The following is a 16654-nucleotide window of genomic DNA, read 5'->3' on the forward strand; positions in this document are numbered from 1 at the left end:
ACGGCTCCCTAAATGCCAAAGCCATGGTGGGGGATGGCACAGAAGGCAGCAGCTGGGAAAAGTCTCTGACTCGCAATGAGGGCTTGGCAATTCCTGCAGGACTCCTACTTCTTGGGGGCTGTACCCGCAGCTCCAGGGGGATGCAGCTGCCTGGTGAAGGGTGTGGATGCTCACTCTGTTGCAGCTCCACTGCAGGCGAAAAGATTTCCCCCCTCAGTGCTGACATCCTGGGCTGCCTTTTAGCAGCCTCGAGAGATGGATGGCATTCCATCTGCCCACAGAAAGCATGTCAGCCAAAGGCAGCCAGAAACTGGGAGTTTATAAATAAGTCATGTGTCTGTCTGCTGTTGCATCCTACACTTGATGCCGCAGAGCAGAAGAGGGTTCATCATACATTACAACTGTGCAAGATGCTTTGTTCCTTCACGGTCTTCCTGTAAGGATACTCGTTTGACTCTGTTGACCCCCCCGCCCAAGTGTTTATTAAATGCTTGAAAAAGCAATGTTGCTCTTGCTTGCAAAATTCAGCAGAGGTAGCAAGCCACAGGGGCACTTATCAGAAGGTGCTGCCTGGAAGCATGATGGGGGTGAAGGGAAGAGATCGTGCTGCTGTCCATCCTCATCCCTGCCCTGTGAGCTCAGTTATCTCATCAAAACATGGAAAAAACTCCCTGGGGAGCTGCCAGCCCCATGTACGCAGTTGCAGCAGCAGAGCGTGTATGTACCAGGACCCCTGCGCCTCTCCACAGCGATGTGCTGAGCCCTGAAGGTCTGTGCTTGCTACAAAGGGGCCGTATCTAACTTTTGGGTTGTTTTACAGCAGGGTGACAGCCAAAGCAAGCCTTGCTGTGATGCTCACCACGTCACTCCTCTCTGTCTTCCTTCTAACCGTGCCTGGATCCAGCAGCACGTTTCCTGGAAGATGCTCTCGCTCTCTCCACACATTCACTTGCCACTGATCTCTCGGGGCTGGAAGCAGCCCCTGCTATTAGCTGGTGCTGTTAGCAGGGCTGCGGGCAGCTCGGCGTGGTGGAGCTGAAAATATGCTTGGGGAACAGAAACTCTCTGTGGCCGCCCCAGCCATTCTGGGCTGCTGGCCAGGCTCCTTCAGGCGGATTAATGGAAAGTACAATGACGATAACAAGAGCTATCCTTTCCAATGGAGAGCTAATCCACAGCGAGCAGGGCTCTAGACTTGCTGATTCACTCCCTGATGGATAAACAGGGATGCTCCAGCGTCTGGATGAAGCAGTGAGCGCAGGGAAAGGTGCTGCTGTGGAAAGCAGGCTGCTCGTGGTGGGGCCACTTGGACCTCTCACTGCTTCCACTTGAAGCTCTCCTCCCTGGAGGATCTCACAGCATAACGATGTAAAAATTACAGAGTGTATATAAAACCTGGATGACTTTTGGAGGAGGTAGGGGAGGTTGTTGAAATGGTGGCCCGGAAACCAGGTACCAACAGTTAGGTGTTTTGCCTTAATGCACAACTGTGGGATTGGAAACCTCCATTTACTCAGCAATGCGAGCCATGTCCCATCGCTCCCCAGGGCTGGAGGATTATTGTTTGCTTTGATTGTTACGGAAAAGGCTTGCAGGATCCAGCACACAATGGCTGGTTTCGCATTGTAGCTTAGCATGGGAAAATGCATCTAGCTTGGGCAGGCTGCTCCCAATGGCCTCTTGTGGTGGGAGGTGAATGCTTCTGGCCATGCAAATCCTGCTTTTCCTGCAGTAGGGCAGGTGAGAGTCATGCTTTCCCCTTTTAGAATTTATTTCCACCCCCATTAAAGAAGTTTTGTGGTGACAGTGGTGGGTTGAGGAGCCTCAGCTGGTTCCTCCATCTTGTTAGAGTGAAGCTGGGCTGAAAGAAAGTCAGGCCTCATGGAGGCTGCTGGCACTCCGCTCAGATCCAAGAGTCTCTGCTGGGACACGAGAAGAAGCAGTGGCCTGGTGCCTGCCAGGGAATGGTGAGGCCCAGGCTGAAGGAAGAGCTGTTTTGTGAGGATGCATTAAAAATGGGGATGTTTCCCAAAGGCCAAGACACACCTGGAGGTCATTGCCAACCCCCTGCAGTGTCACAGGCTTCAAGGCGCTTTTGAGGACCCTTTTCTCCCATGAGAACGTAGTGCCCAACGACAAGATTTTTAGTAAAGGCAAAGCTCAGTGGGATACTCAGCTGCAGATGGCTATCACTCCTCTAGGGATATTCCTGACCTGGTCATGCTCAGCTCCGTAGATGGACCATGAATTTTCACGTAGGAATAAACTTCACTCCAAAATTTTGGAAGATCCATTGCTTCCCGTAATTGAGATTGATGAATTATTCTGAAAGAGAAGGTACAAATTGTGGGTTTGGCCCTTTGATGAAGACATATCTGCTGGCTTTGTTCCGGCCTTTCTGCTTGCACCGCAGCTGATGGGCTCCATCAGCTCCTGCTGGGATAAAAATCATCCGGTGCTGTAGCAGCCTGGAACGAGGGGCCGTGGCTGATGTGCTTGGTGTCCAGCACCCCCTGGGCCTGGCCCTGCTGCCTGGCTCTGTGAAGGCTGAGCAACCACAGCCTCGTGGTGGGTGCATGTGGGGGAGCTGGGGTGTCCCAGGCTGTCTCTGGGGACATCGAGATTGCTGCAGAGCTGTTGGCTGTAAACCCCAGCTGTACCCCCAGAGATGGGTTGGGGAAGAAACTCGGCTTGTGGTTAAGGTCTGGCTGGAATAGGAAAAACTGTTTTTAACCATTTCTTGACTGCATTTGGCTCATGAGAGCAGCTTGATGGCCTTTTGGTCTCAGGTCAGCACGGATTACCTTTGTTAAAGCAATGAGCTGATGCAGACATAGGGGCTGGAGGGGGCACTACTAGCATTGGGCTTTCGGGGCCCTTTTTAATGGAGCAATCCAGGCCATGTGGCACAGGCTGGTGTGGGGCTGAGCATCAGGCCAGCTGGCTGGCTGGCCTTGACCTGTCACTGCCGCTGTAGCTGGGATCAACAAATGGGTAGGCAACAGGAAATCAAAGATGCCTAATTTTTAGTTCCTACATTACTTTCCTCTGCAAATGAACTTACTTTATTTGACCTTAAATGTTGAGATGTACAGGCCGTGTTACCTAAGAGGTACCTGGCAGGAGCTATGCAAAGATTTCTTTTGGTGCCCCAAAGAAGTGCCAAGTTAACACAAGCAGGAAATGTTCACTGGTGACAGTCAACGCTTCTCTTATCTGCTTATCTCCCAGAATTTACACTGTGTTTGCAGCTCTGGGGTTTTCTCTGAGCTATAGAGAAAAGCCCGCATCCTGCGGGGTGCAGGATCCATGTTCACTGTGATGGGTGGCACGAGGTGGGGTCATTGCACCTCAGCCTGCTCCTGTCTTTGGCCAGTGCTGTTCAGTGGTGCAATGAGGGCTGGGACAGGAGCACTGTCAGTTCCTTTTTCTGCAGCAGGACAGACTGGTGCAGGTTTTCTGGTGAAGAAGCAGAGGCAAAAGCCAGGTGATGGCCATGGGAGGGACAGTCTCACTTTGAGCTTCTTCCCCCAGTCCCACTGCAGAGAGGAAAAAATTTTGTACAAAGTTATGTCAGAGATGGCTTAGGAGAAGTTTCACTTCTTTCAACAGCTGCTTTTGGAGTATTTCCAAATGAGTTCTGGTGATGAATAAGCACTTTTGCCTTGGAAAACTCCTCCTCCCCCTCCCATGGCGCAGCGTGGTCCTCCGCGACAAACTGGCTGCATTGCCCAAATTCCAGGCAAGTCACCTCGCCTTCCCCATGCCCAATTGCTGCCGGCTGACGTGGCTTTTCTTGGGGACAAAGGTCCCTCGGGGAGCCATGTGTGCGTCACCCCAGGGAGGAGGACCCTCTGCAAACCTCTGCCGAAAGGCACTGAGCTTTTTCTATTGTCTCCTGCTGGAGTTGTGCCTCGTGTCCTGTGCCTGGTGCCCAGCCAGGGCTGGGGACAAGCTGGGTGTGGGGGGTTCATGCCAAGTTCATATGGTTTTTATGATTTGAGAATATCCAACATATAGATCATCTCAGATGGGGTTTAAGTCACTTGCTGTCTTCCTTTGTGGTTAACCAGGTGTTATCTGCTGATGCTGGGTAGGATGTGGGTATCCTGCAGCATCTCTTGCCCTAGCCCCTTCCCTGACCCCCCAGAACACCTGAACAACCTGAATATCTCACCCGTGTGCAAGCACAGGCTGGTAAAGGCATTTTGAAAGATGCCCTCTGTGTGTACCATCCTGCCCTGCTGTCATCCAGGCATTACACCAATATATCTGCACAGCATTTTTGGGGACTGGTTGGCCTGCAAGGCTGTTGGTATTTCCTGGGCTTTCCAGGCTTCAGCTCTCTGCCACTTTTGCCTCTTCATTTTCCTCTTTTTTTTTTTTTTTCCTTTTTTTTTTTTTTGAGGGTGACTTGCAGCTGAGAAAAGGACATGGCAAGGACATGACACAATCCAGGCCTTTAGAAAAAGCAGCTGCTAAACATTTAAGTGTGGTGTCCACTAAAAGGTGTTGGTGGCTTAATGCTGAGCAATGGGCATTGCCTTAAGAGGCCGGCTAAAGCAGAATGTCCACAGAGCTGCACATTTCTAATTGCAATGACGCTAAAAATTGGCAGGAAAAGACTCACAGGGAGTCAGTGCCTGCCCCAAGTCCCAGCAGATCACTGTTTTCTTGCAGCATGCCTTGAGCATTAATGTTAAGGGATATTTTGGACCGAGAACAAATCCCATCGTGCCGTAGCCTTCGTGAGAACTGCTGGCAGGCGCTTGGCTTCCTTGAGCACCAAATATTTGTGAGTCCCACAGAGCTGCTCGTTCCCGGCGGCAGGGCTGTGGCATGGATGTGCCCCTCTCTGCTGGACGCAGCTCTCCGAAGGCACGGCCCATGCTGTCTGCTCGGCGCAGGGTCACGGAGCCGAATGCCGGAGGTTTTCTCTCTGAAACTCAATCCCCTTATAAACCGCGGTCTGCGCGATGGGGGATTGGTTTTCCTGCCGTCCTCTGCCAAACGGCAGGGTTTGATCCACGCCGCGAGCTGGGGAGCAGGGTGGGAGCCGAGGAGAACAGGAGCAGATGGCAGGGACCGCGAATCCTTACCGGGTGTCCTCTGTCTTGCTACGGCCCAGCTTTGGCAGAGAGATTTCTGCCATTGCTGTAAGAATTTGGACTCATTTTGTGTTTTGGGCTCTTGCTTTGTGTTAATCTGAGATAAAAATATGCACCTGAATCTCAAAGACAGGCTTCTTCTTGGCTAAATTCCTTCTGAAAATGGGTTTGGGGTTCTTCTGTCATTGATGGGAGCAACTTCTCTCCCTTGTCTTTGGCTGTCTGCAGGTCTCAGGTGCCTTGATGGAGGGAGAGCAGGTACATCTGCTTTGGGATGGGTGAATGGACCCGACCTCGGGAGGTGCTGACGCTGGGTGTGAAATCCCTGCTTGGACATCATCCTGAAGCTGATGGGAAAAAGAACCCCAAATTGTCCAGCAGTTGGGTCCAAACGCAGGCTCCACTTCAGGAGCTGTCTGAGAGCACCCCTGGTTTTGCTCAATGGAAAATTCATTAGCAACATGTTTGATGAATGAGGCTCTGTTACAACACGCACATTTCATGAACCAGAAAAGCCCTGTTGGTTATATAGGATCTCATGACGCTGTATAAACACACGAGAGAGTGAGCTCGTGGGTGGTGCTGTCAGCATGGTGCTGCCCCGTGCAGCTTTTGCTGTTTTTCCTGTTACTGTTTTAGACTTCCTGAGGTGCTCGTTGCTGTGGCAGCGGGGCAGTTTCGGTTGCAAAGTCTGTGAATGAGCACCGGGTTCGGAAAGGGAGGGATTGCCCAGCTGGGTGCTCCCGTAGCACAGGCAGGTGCTGCCTAGGTGGGAGCTGCTCTGATGCACAGAGGAAGAAGTTTCATTTGCAAGTTCCAACCAATCTGGACTTTTTCTTTCCTTTTATTTTTTATTTTTTGGGTCCCGAGTTTCCCCATATTAAGGGAAACAGAAACTAGGGGCTGAATTCTTTGCTCTTCCCAACAATTAGTTACATATTGACTTAGCAAGCACAAAAATGCTCCTTGCAATCCAATGTAAAGACCTGTGGAGCCAGCAGCTCCTTTAAAGTGTTTTGCAGTGTTAGGATGAAGGGCCGTGCTCTACATCCTGCCCCGATACTTGTGAGCAGCTACTTGAGTGCACAACCCCAAGGCTACAGAGCACCAGCCCTGTGCCAGCCGAGTTCAGCAGGGCTCCATGTGTCACTGTGCTCACCAGCTGAGCAAGGCTGTAGTGTGAACTGGAGCCCAGCACGAGCAAAAAAACAAGGTGCCTTTCTCTGGGTGTTGGGGACTTTGCATGGTTTGCTGATGGCAGGTTTGTGTTTGTGCCCGGCCTCTCTCGGCTGCTGAGCACGCTGCAGGGCGGTCACATTACCCCGACCTTCTCACGTTGCACAGCTTTTTTTTCACTGCAAACTATAAAAAGCCTGTCCTGAAATTAAAACCACAGCGTGGCTCCTGGCTCTGCTGGAGAGGCCACTGCTTTTCCTTTGTAAAAGGAGTGGGGATGAGGGCAGGGGGCTGCGGGCAGCACAAGCAGGGTGTGCGCACCCCAGGGAAGGATGCTGCTGGGGTTGTGGGCTCACCCCCAGCTCCCCAGGGAGCCTGGCCTCCTGGTTTAGCAAAGTGCCTGGAATCAGGTGGAACAAAGCTGGGCAGATGAGTCACCAAAGTACAAACTTCCAGCCCTGCGTAAGCAGGGGCCCTCAGAGGTGCTCCTGGGCATGCGTTCTGCCCTGGGCATGGAACACAGCTGCTCCAGATTTGCCTGTAACTGCAGGATACTCACAGGTCTCTGCCTGCTGGGGATGTTTGTCACCTCTCTGTACAGTTTCTGCTGCCCCCCTCTTTCCCTTCCCCTTTGCCAGTGTTTGCCTGTTGTGGAGGTATGTGCAGGGAGTAGCCTGAGAGAGCTGTTGAACAGCTCCTGAAGGTGACGTGGAGCCCTTGGGATGCCCATGCCTGTGCATTGAGATGGCCCTGCTGGGCTGCAGTGGGCACGGTGGGCATGCTATTAATAAGACAGAGCATGTAAGGAAGAGGGAGGATGCAGAGTGAGGTCTGTTGGCGGAAATAGCAATGGAGAATATAGGAATATGCATCACGTCTTCCAGAGAGCGGCGGGATGCCTTGCTCAGTCTCATAAGCTCCCACGTGTTTGGGTTGGTGGCACCTCTTGGAAAGGAGCCAAAGAAACTGGAGCTGAATTGTTGAAGAAGTTTACTAGGATTCCCCAGTTTGGAAAATGTCGCTTTCTTTAAATCCTTTTGACCTGAAATCCTTTTTATCCATGTGGTTTCAGAGTGGGCCATCACAGAGAGGGAGATGGATGCCCTCCAGCCAGTCTGGTACTGGGACAACCCCTGTCTCCAGGTACTCCCAGCTCTGGGTCTTTCAGCCAAGCTCTGCCATGCCCACCTTCAAGGAAATGTCCACACTGCCTTTAGGGAGGGACAGGAAAAAGGCATGAAAAAGGTGAAAATGAGAAGTCCCAGATTTCACAAACAGAGCCCAGGAACCTCAATTGGTTCCCACCACCGACTGTTTCTCCAGGTGTTGGAGCTGTGACACCACGAGGCAACCAGGCTCGGGGGCAGTGACATCCTCTCGCCTTCTCCTTGTTGCCTCTGCTCATTTCTCTTGGGGTTGGCAGGACATGGCAGTGCTGTGCTGGCAGATTTTCTCACTTCTCCTTTGCCCAGCTGTGACATCTTGGTGGTGGCACATGTCCCCCTGCTCCCTGGATCATGCCGTGCTGTGCCTGCAGCTGCTGTTCCAGCTGTGTGCTGCCAGCACAGCCCCAGGCACAGCTTCGTGACTTGCCGCCCTGCCTGTAGCGTGGTGTGCATTTCCCTGCCACCATCCATCACGAGGAGATGTGACCTTTGGGGGGCTTTGTGCTGGCATGCTGAGCTGGCACCCGTGGCTCTCTGTGCCTCGGGGCTTCAGCCTCTGACACTTCAACTCTGAAACCATGCTGCTTCAGCATGGGGAGGGAAACCGCATGCCTGGCAGCGCTGGGTTTATCTGTGCATCGTGTGTGGGGCCAGGGCAAGCTGGGGATGGAGATTACAGCACAATTTGTCTTCTGGGAAATGCAGAGCACTGTATGTCTCCTATGGTTCTATGCAGGCTTTTCACTCAAAAATAACTCCTCTTCCCAGCCTCACCAAGGCACATGTCTCCTTCCCACAGCATTTGAACAAAAGCAGGATGCTGGAAGTCTGCAGGGGATATCTTGTGACAGTAATTTGCCTCCAGCTGTGGCCGTGGTTGCACCCTCTGGGCACCACCAGTGGTAGCAAAGCTTGGGTGCTCCCGTGGGAACCTGGCTTCACGTGTCTGTAGGGACTCCCACCACAGGCTGGAGGCTGTCAGTCTAAAACTGCTTCCTAAATGAGAAGCCAGGTAGAAAAAATTGGGTGACAAGTGAAAAAGACAGGAATTTAAGTAACCAAGATGGGTATTGCTTGGGATAGCTGTCATTCAGCAGGGCTGTGTACAGCTGAGGGGGTTTCCACCTGAGAAACCCGGGTAGTTCACAGGACACAGTGAATTGCACTGGTTCCTCCAGATGTGCATGGGATCAGGGTGGGTGCTCTCCACCCCATTACTCCCTCCTGAGCTCTCCAGGAGCCCAAACCAGCCCAGGCTGTACCCACACCACCTCGCAGACAGCCCCTGCTGCCACCCCCTGCTGCAGCCAAAGGCTGGGGCAGTGCAGGCACTGAGGACAAGGACAAACGGCCCTGTTCTGCACAGCCTGAGCCCTTGGCTTGCAGGGAGGGTGACACAGCTGTTATAAAACACAGCATGCCCACACATCTTTGATTTTTTAACTTCTAAAGATGGGGAGGAAAAGCACAGCATGAGCACGAAGCTCGCTCTTGCCGCTTGGTGCGGTTGGAGAGCCTGGAAGACATTAGGTGGACACAAAGGCATGGTTTTGATCACGGGCAAATCAGTGTGGACATGGTCCTTAGTAAGTTCTGGGGTGGGAAAAGAAAAATACATTTTTCTTTGATCAAGCGTTAGTGCTTTTCAGTTGCAACTTAAATTTTGAACATCTCCCTTTTCAGCAGTCTGAAGGCAAGGACGCAGTTGTGTCCTGCACTGTGGGATTTCCAGTGGGTCAGTGGTGCTTCTGTGGCAGGTCCTGGTGCTGGACAACCACAGCCTCCTCTGGAACTGTCTTTTTCTCTCCTCTCCCTTCCAGGCTGTGTTTTTTTTTATGACCTGGGTGATCCAGGGATGGGGTGTGTAGCTACACAGAGGGGAGCTGAAGGGCAGAGCCTCGGAAGTTGAGATTTTTTTTATTTTATTTTATTTTTAATCTTACAAAATGACTTGAGAGGTTGTCTGAAAGCATCCTGGCACAATGCAGGGGACTGAAGAAGTCCCCAGATGCTCCAGGGGAGTTTCGGTGGCAGATGTTTGAGATGTTACTGAACCAGTTCCTCGGCACGGAGCTAGGGGGAGGTACCGTCTTTCACATGGGACAAAACCAAGGTCCTTGTGACCCTAAAAATTCCAAGATGGTTTTTGCAAGAATAGAGATGTTAAGACCAATTTTATGGCTAAATGTATGTACACCTCCCTAGTAATTTTGGTCCCGGCACTCGATGTCTTGTAGCATTATAACATCTGCTGCTTCTTCCCAGAGATGTCTGCACTTTCTCTGAGTATTGCGTGATTGGTGAAGAGGGATAATTCAAATTCAGTATCTTTCAAGCAAATCAGGATACTTTAGGATGAGAGGCGTTAATTATATAAATGAACCTTGTGGTGGGATTGTCATTGACAGGAATAAATGATTCACTGAGGAGTCCTGCTCTGTGTCCCTGGCACGTGTCACAGTGAGCTGTAGAACCAACTCTCTGCCCATCAGCTCTATCTCCTCTCTGTTGAAATTGAAGCATTACCCAGCTGGGGCTGAATGGCTGCTGCAGTGTTGGACCCCGGCTGGTCTCAGCACCCCGCTCCTGCAGGCAGCTGGCCCTGCCGTGGGGGAGTCTTCACGTGTGGAGATGTGAGAAAGGCATCTGAGCGTGTGGGTGTGGGAAATCCTCCTCGGTGTGCAAGGCACTAGCTGTTGAATGTGAATGACTGGCAGGCAAAGACATAAGAAGGTCTTCTGCTGGGCGCATGAGACATGATGGGATATTGGGAGAAAGCCCTTGATGGCAACGGGAATGAAAAGAGAAGTCGAATGGCTGAGACATTTCTCTCTTGTCACAACCTTGTGGTAGTGCCTGGAGATGTCCCAGACATTGACCTAATTCTGCAATACCAATGGAAGTGGTGCAGGAGTGGGGGGGAAGCAGGCAGTGAGGTGCTGGGTTAGAGCATCGCTGCTGAGGGCAGTGGTGGTGGGAGAGGGGAAAGCTGCCTGCGGCCTGGTGGCAGCCCTCAAGGCTGGGGCTCAATCTACAGCCACCTGAGGACCCTTCCACCCTTGTATATATATATATGTATATATATATATATTTTTTTTTTTTTTCCTTTTTGCCCCAGGGAAAACTCCTTTTCCTCCAGAAATCTGCATTTCACCATGCCCATGTTTTCATCCCATGCACATGAAGAAGAAAACAACCTAAGGCGCTGCTGTTGCATGTTGTAGTTTAATTCAGGGGCCTTTCTTACTGCAGGGTTGCTGCTTCACACCTCAGGTTTCTTGGCTTTGATTTTCTCTTTCACGAATCGGGTCTCAGGGGAGGAAGCTGTTGGAGAATACAACCATTTGTTTTGGCAGCCGCGGGCGGGTGCCGGCCCTGCGGCCTTCCTGAACTCACTCAGATGTAGCTGCTCAGCCCGAGGGGTCGGGATCTTTAACCTTAATAAAGGCCTGGTCGAAATAACAATGAGCAAAGGAACCAGCTCGCTGGTGTTTGCTGTGATCTGCCAGCTCTGCAATGCAGAAAGAGCTGCTACATCCAAGGGGCTCTTGTCTACCAGCACGGGGTTCCTCGTGCCATGGGGTCCACCACTGCCCGACCCCATAGCCAGGACGTGAGGCTTAGCCCCTGTTCTCTGGTGATTTTAGTGTTTCAAACAAAGCCAGATGGTGTGGGAGGATGGAAAATGCTAATGGAGAAAGAAGGAATTGGAGAGCGGTGCTGGCTTTTTCCTCCCTTCGATGCAATGTGATAGCAAGCTGCAGACCTCCAGAACCCAGGTGAGGCAGGTGCAGAGGGCACCTTGGCTAGAGCGACCCATGTCACTGGGGATGGAGCTGGGTGCCCCTTCCCCACCCCGCAGACAAGACCAGCTTCTCGCCTGGCTGGGGTGAGGCAGATTAGAGGCTGGTGCATCGCGCTGGGATGAAGCCCAGTATCTGCTGTGCTCTGTAAGGAGAGGTTTTGCCCTTCATCACTTTGTAATAGCCACCAAGCTGTGCTGAGAGTTTCTTGGTACAAACACAGAAAATGCTATAATTGCTCCCAACCCCCAATTGGGGTGCTGTCTGTATGGTTAGGACCAGATCTTTTTGCTAACATATTGCTGTTATTACCTTAACCCCAATTGTCACAGTACCAGCCCATAACACTGTCCTTTCTCCATTCCCTGCTGTGGTGCAAGGCTACCCCATGAAGCTGCCCCTCTTAACAGGGTGGAAGAAGAAAGGATTTCAGCTGCCCAACCCTCAGAGAGCAGCAATTTCCTCCAGAGAAGCCCCACCTGTCCTCACTTCAAGTCCTCCTACCCTGAGCACTGCAAAATGAGGCACCTGAGCTTTGTCACAGATGCAGAGTTCTCATCTATTAGCTCATTGTAGCATTTATTTGGGTGGAGGCGGCACATCCACCTCCTCATATCAGAGATGGGGGAGCAGAGACACCTTGCACTTGTTTCAAGAAGCCAAGGTCCATCAGGATGAGGTAGCTCTCAGCGGGATCCTCCCGAGATGCTGCATGACTAACACTTTTATAAAGCTGCCCACGCCTCAGGATGGTATTTCAGGGCCAAAGAAACCAATGAACCCGAATGAATTGCATAAAATATTTAGACGTGTCCCTCCCATGCAGGGTGCTGCAGGGAGCAGCCAGGTCCCTGTGCTGTCAGCTCAGAGGTTTCTGTCGTCCCAGGGTGCTGGCCCCATGGGTGGCATGTGCATAGTTATCGTGCTGCTTTTGTGCTGAGATGAAACTGATTGCATTCAGCTATTCAAAACGATTGTTTTAGCTGCAAAAACAAAACAAAGCTAGTTAACTGAAGGTTTTTCTTTTAGAGGTTTCATCAAAATTGTTTAAGGGGTTCTGATGAGATACAAAATTTAAATCAGATGAAAGCTCACAGTTTCTTCCTTCTTTCCCCATTTTTTTTTTCCTACCTGTGTGTATGTGGAGGTTTTTTTGAAGGTATTTTCCCTGTGTTGCATAAAAGCCATTCCATAAACCCTGGTGAATTTAGCTAAAAAGCTCCGGTATTGACTGATGGTGCTAGGTTGAGCCCCAGGCAGCTCTGCCAATCCTATGTCACAGGAGCCGTTTCCTCCCCCTGAAGCCCCGACTGATGCTCACCGACAGCCTTTGAGCTCAGCACAATTTTTCTGGCAGCCCTTGGTGCACAGCATAGAGTTCAGCAAGCTGCTTCTGAGCCTGCAGCAGCACTTGGGGCTGGGTTCCTCCTGCTTCTGGACCTCTCTCTGCCCTGATTGCATTTTGGGCTTGCACAAAAATCTGCTGGCTGGCGGCACAACACCCACGGGCAGCCTCGAATAGCATCGATTCAGATTGTAATTGCACGCAGGCTGCTGCCTGCCAGGGCTCCGCCTGCAACTGCAGCCCCACCACGGCCAGCAAAGTAGCATGTAAGTGAATTAGGGAATGTAATTAAATAAACTGATGACACAATCTGATCTGTATGAACAGTGACCTGAGTGCCAGCCTGAATCCTATGGCTGAGCTTCGAGTGCTGAGCCCCTTGTAAGGGCACAGGAACCTTCCAGGGAAGAGGGTGCACAAAGGCTGTGGTGTGTCTGCTGGGGCCGTCAGACGTGGGTGCTCTCACTCCTTGAGGAGCCAACACCAACGCCCCCAGCATCCCAGCCCCTTTGAGATAACTGGTGGTGAGGGTGTTGGTTAACCCTTGGTGTGGTGGAGGCTTTAAAGGCATGCTAGAGATAACGGCGGTGTTTAAAGTGATGTTCCCATGCAGCTAGTCAAAATGCAGGTGAGGTTTCAGGGCAGCAGCCGTGGCTGCAGGGAGCAGGCAGGAGGCTTCCCCATGCAGGACCGGCAGATCTGTGCTGGGTGGTGCAGGGCTTGGTTCCTTTCTCCCTCTGCAATACAGCGGTGACCTGGCACACCCCAGGCAATGCCCTCACACACACACTCACTTGGCTGAACCCAGTGTCACCTTCCCCTTGAGTTGGCACAGACCTTTGGAGACGTCCCAGCCCATCTACACGCCAGGAGGGATGTGAATCAGAGGGTAGGGCAGGGTGCATCCCCACGAGCATCACTGAAGGCCCTGTGTTTGTTGTGACGCCGTCTGGCTTTCTCCTTTTTGTTGCCTGTGACACACCATGGCTGTCTCTGGAGGACAGCGCGGCTGGAAGCCAAGGAGCTGTCAGGCTGGGGTGGAGCTGCCAACCCTCCTCCGTGCTCTGGGTGCTGAGGGTGCCCGAGCATCCTGAGGACGCTGGTTTGTGTCTCCTTTTGTGGTGGGAGCAGAAATCCCTCCCTGTATAAAGTGCTGCTGGTCTCCTGGAGGTCTGCTTTGCTTTGCACAGACAAAGAATGACACAGAGCTGACCTGGGCCTGCGTTTTTGGTGGGTGGAGGGGGTGGGAGATAGGTGTGTGCCTGGCTACGTGCCTGTCAGGGGAGAGCAGCACGGGGTTTTCACCTCACAGTGGAAGCAAAGCACTTTTTGCAGTAGTACTCCAGATAAGCAGAAGCCAAATATGTGCCTTTTCTTAAACAGAGCCTGTTCTGGAACATCAGGAGTCCAGGCTTTATGAGATTTTCTACTGTGAAGTGAATTTCTACATGCTTTCCATTTACAACCCGAGCGCTTTGCAGACAATCTCTCTCCAGCCTTGAGACTGGTCCTGCTGGGAGTTAACAGATGTGCTGAGGGCACAGCAGGAGCAGGTCCCACCCAGCCGCAGGGACCAGTGGCTGGATGCCCATCAGATAGAGCAGCGTGCCGTGCTCGAGGGAAGATGCTGCCCATAATGCTATTAAGTGCACGGAGGGATGAATCACTGCTGATTGAGCCACTGCAGGGCTGGGTGGCTCACACGCTCCAGCCTCCTGGCCTTGTGTGAGTCCCTGGAAGGAGACAGGCAGCTCTGTGCCTCTCTTAGACACCTACCAGGTGTCTCCTGGAGACATCTCCCTGGGTGGGAGACACTGGGAACACGAGGTATCACTTCCAGGTGGTGCAGGGCAGGAGAGGACCTGCCCTCTTCCACCAAGGGCTGGCTGGGCAGGGACCCATCCTCCCCATCTCCATCCCCATCCCAGGGGGCAGAGCTCCCTCCCTGAGGGACGTTTTGCTCCCTGGGGGCTGCTCTGTCCCCAGGAGGAGGCTCTGTCCCTTGGCTGCTCCATCCCCAGGGATGCTCCCCAGGTTTTGTCTCTGCACCCTTCCATCCCCAGCATTGTTCTGCGGGTGGGGCAGCATCCTGAGCATCACCTACCTGCTTTTGTGACACCATCCATCACCGCCCTCGCCGGCTGGGTGTCCCAGTGGGAGCAGTTGGACGGGGGCAGTGACAAGGGGAGCCTCTTCCCTGCTGCGGCCCCTTGGCTCTGCAGGAATGCGCTAATTGCTGCTGAACAAAAGCTGCTTCTGTGCCGAGCCTTCGCCAGCACTGCCTGAACGCTCCCAGTGTTTTCTGCTTGCTCTTTGCTCACACTCCTGGTGTATTTGCAGAGGACTTAAATTTATCTTTTCTTGTGCTGTTCTACTTAAACGGCATATTTGGGGCATGCCAAGAACTCACAACGGTGTGCTCAAGAGCTTCTCTGGAAAAAGCATTTTCCCCTCCTTCCTCTGTTCAGATAAAGAGCTGTTCACTGAAACCCACCATGACCAATGCTACCAGGCAGCTTTTCAGCTGAAGGGTTCACTGTGGCTTCCCTGGTCTTGAAACATCTGAGCACAAGTTTGGCTCTGCCAGAGGGAACACTGAGGTTTCAGGAGTTTTTCCTAAGAATAAAGTCCCCAGCTGATAACTGCTGCCTTATTTACCAAACTCCCCGGTGACCGGTGACTCAGCTGCCCTCCCTGCTCTTTGATTCCTTGCAGGCAATTTCTGCTGAGGCAGCATTATTGCCCTTATCTGGCCGGGGCAGTTGTGGTGCCTCTCCTCTTGCTCTGCGCCCTGCCGCGGGTCCCATGGGGTAGGCATGGCTGCTGGTGCCTGCTCGAGGGGAACATCCCATGCACCACACCAGGCTACTGCTGTTTTACGGGAGCCAGGAGCACTTTGGGGCTGGGAATTCAGTCCTTATTCAGTAGCATGAATTTTAATCCCCAGTGGCACTGCTTGGGGCAGCAGGGAGGGGTTTGGTGGTGGCTTTCTGGAAATTGGGGAATGCAAAGAGAAGTTAGGGGAATGCCGTGGCTTTTCCTAGGAAACTGAAGTAAAATCACACATGGGTTGCAGGAGGGAAAGTCCAAGTCACCCTGGGAAACTTGTGCCAAGAACGCTGGATGTGCAGAAAGCTCCTTGATATGGATAAGCTCTGCTGCCCATGCTTCCAGGGCTCCCAGAGCCCCTGGGTGCTGCTTGAGTTATTGAAAACTCTCCTCTGCACTGAGATGTGCTGCTGGGGTTTGGGGATGGGAGCCCCACACAAACCTCTCAGCCTGGCCCCATGTGCCAGGGTGTGTGTCCTCGCAGCAGGGAGGAGCAGATTAAATACAGTTTCTGCATTAAAAACACAGTTTGTTTCTGCATTTCAAAAAGCAGCTGAGCCAAGGCAAGGGCAAGGTGACCTCAGCGTGAGCAGCGCTGGAAGTGTTTGTGTGGCATTCCTAGAGAACAGAGAGAGGGGAGTGGGATGCTCGTGATCCTCTCTGCACAGGAGACAGGAGTGGCACCAGCTCTGACATTGCCCTGAAGCCCTTGTGTGTGTGTCCTTACACATGCTGGCACATTATGAGCCCTCCAAATAATCTGTCTCTGGTCCTGAGGTTAGCTTTTATTGCAGGTGGGGCTCCTAGCGATGTGTCTCACTGTGTTTGCCCAACAGTGTCCATCATGGTTTTATTTGATTACAATCCTGATGAAGCAGAGCCATTAAGTTTTACATTTTCCACGCTGTGTCATCTCCCTTTTCAATTCTGGAAGCTTTCCAGGGACAGGGTGAGTCCCTCTTACATCTGACTGTGTTGCCTTTTACCAAGCTCCTTGTCGACAAGTAGGGATGGGAAATGCATGGGAAGGATACAAAGATATATCTTTGTTTTCTGGCTGGCTGGTGACCGAGCTAACCCAGGTGCAATGTGTCCCTTCATGCTGGCACAACATTGCAGCATTGGATCTGCACCCAAATCAACCCTAATTTATCCGGGAAGGGGGTCTCTGTTCCCTGGGATTAACACAGGAATGTCTGCCAGTGGCTGGAACGTGCTGCAAGAAAA

At 52.2% G+C, this 16654-nt stretch overlaps 1 protein-coding gene across 5 annotated transcripts in view; it reads left to right on the forward strand.

Annotated features, from left to right (window-relative positions):
* Positions 1–16654, forward strand: part of TEKT3 (tektin 3) — a 71822-nt gene that overhangs the window by 31081 nt on the left and 24087 nt on the right. Inside the window, exon 1 of one of the 5 annotated variants that reach the window (XM_084492607.1) lies at positions 6210–6321. The exons of the other annotated variants lie outside the window; for them this stretch is intronic. The gene's annotated coding sequence lies outside the window, so the exon portion shown is untranslated. Of the gene's footprint in view, positions 1–6209; positions 6322–16654 lie in introns of those variants that run through there. 5 annotated transcript variants of the gene reach the window in all.

This window comes from Aythya ferina (genome assembly GCF_964211825.1).
Source record: "Aythya ferina genome assembly, chromosome: 18".
NCBI classification, from domain to species: domain Eukaryota; kingdom Metazoa; phylum Chordata; class Aves; order Anseriformes; family Anatidae; genus Aythya; species Aythya ferina.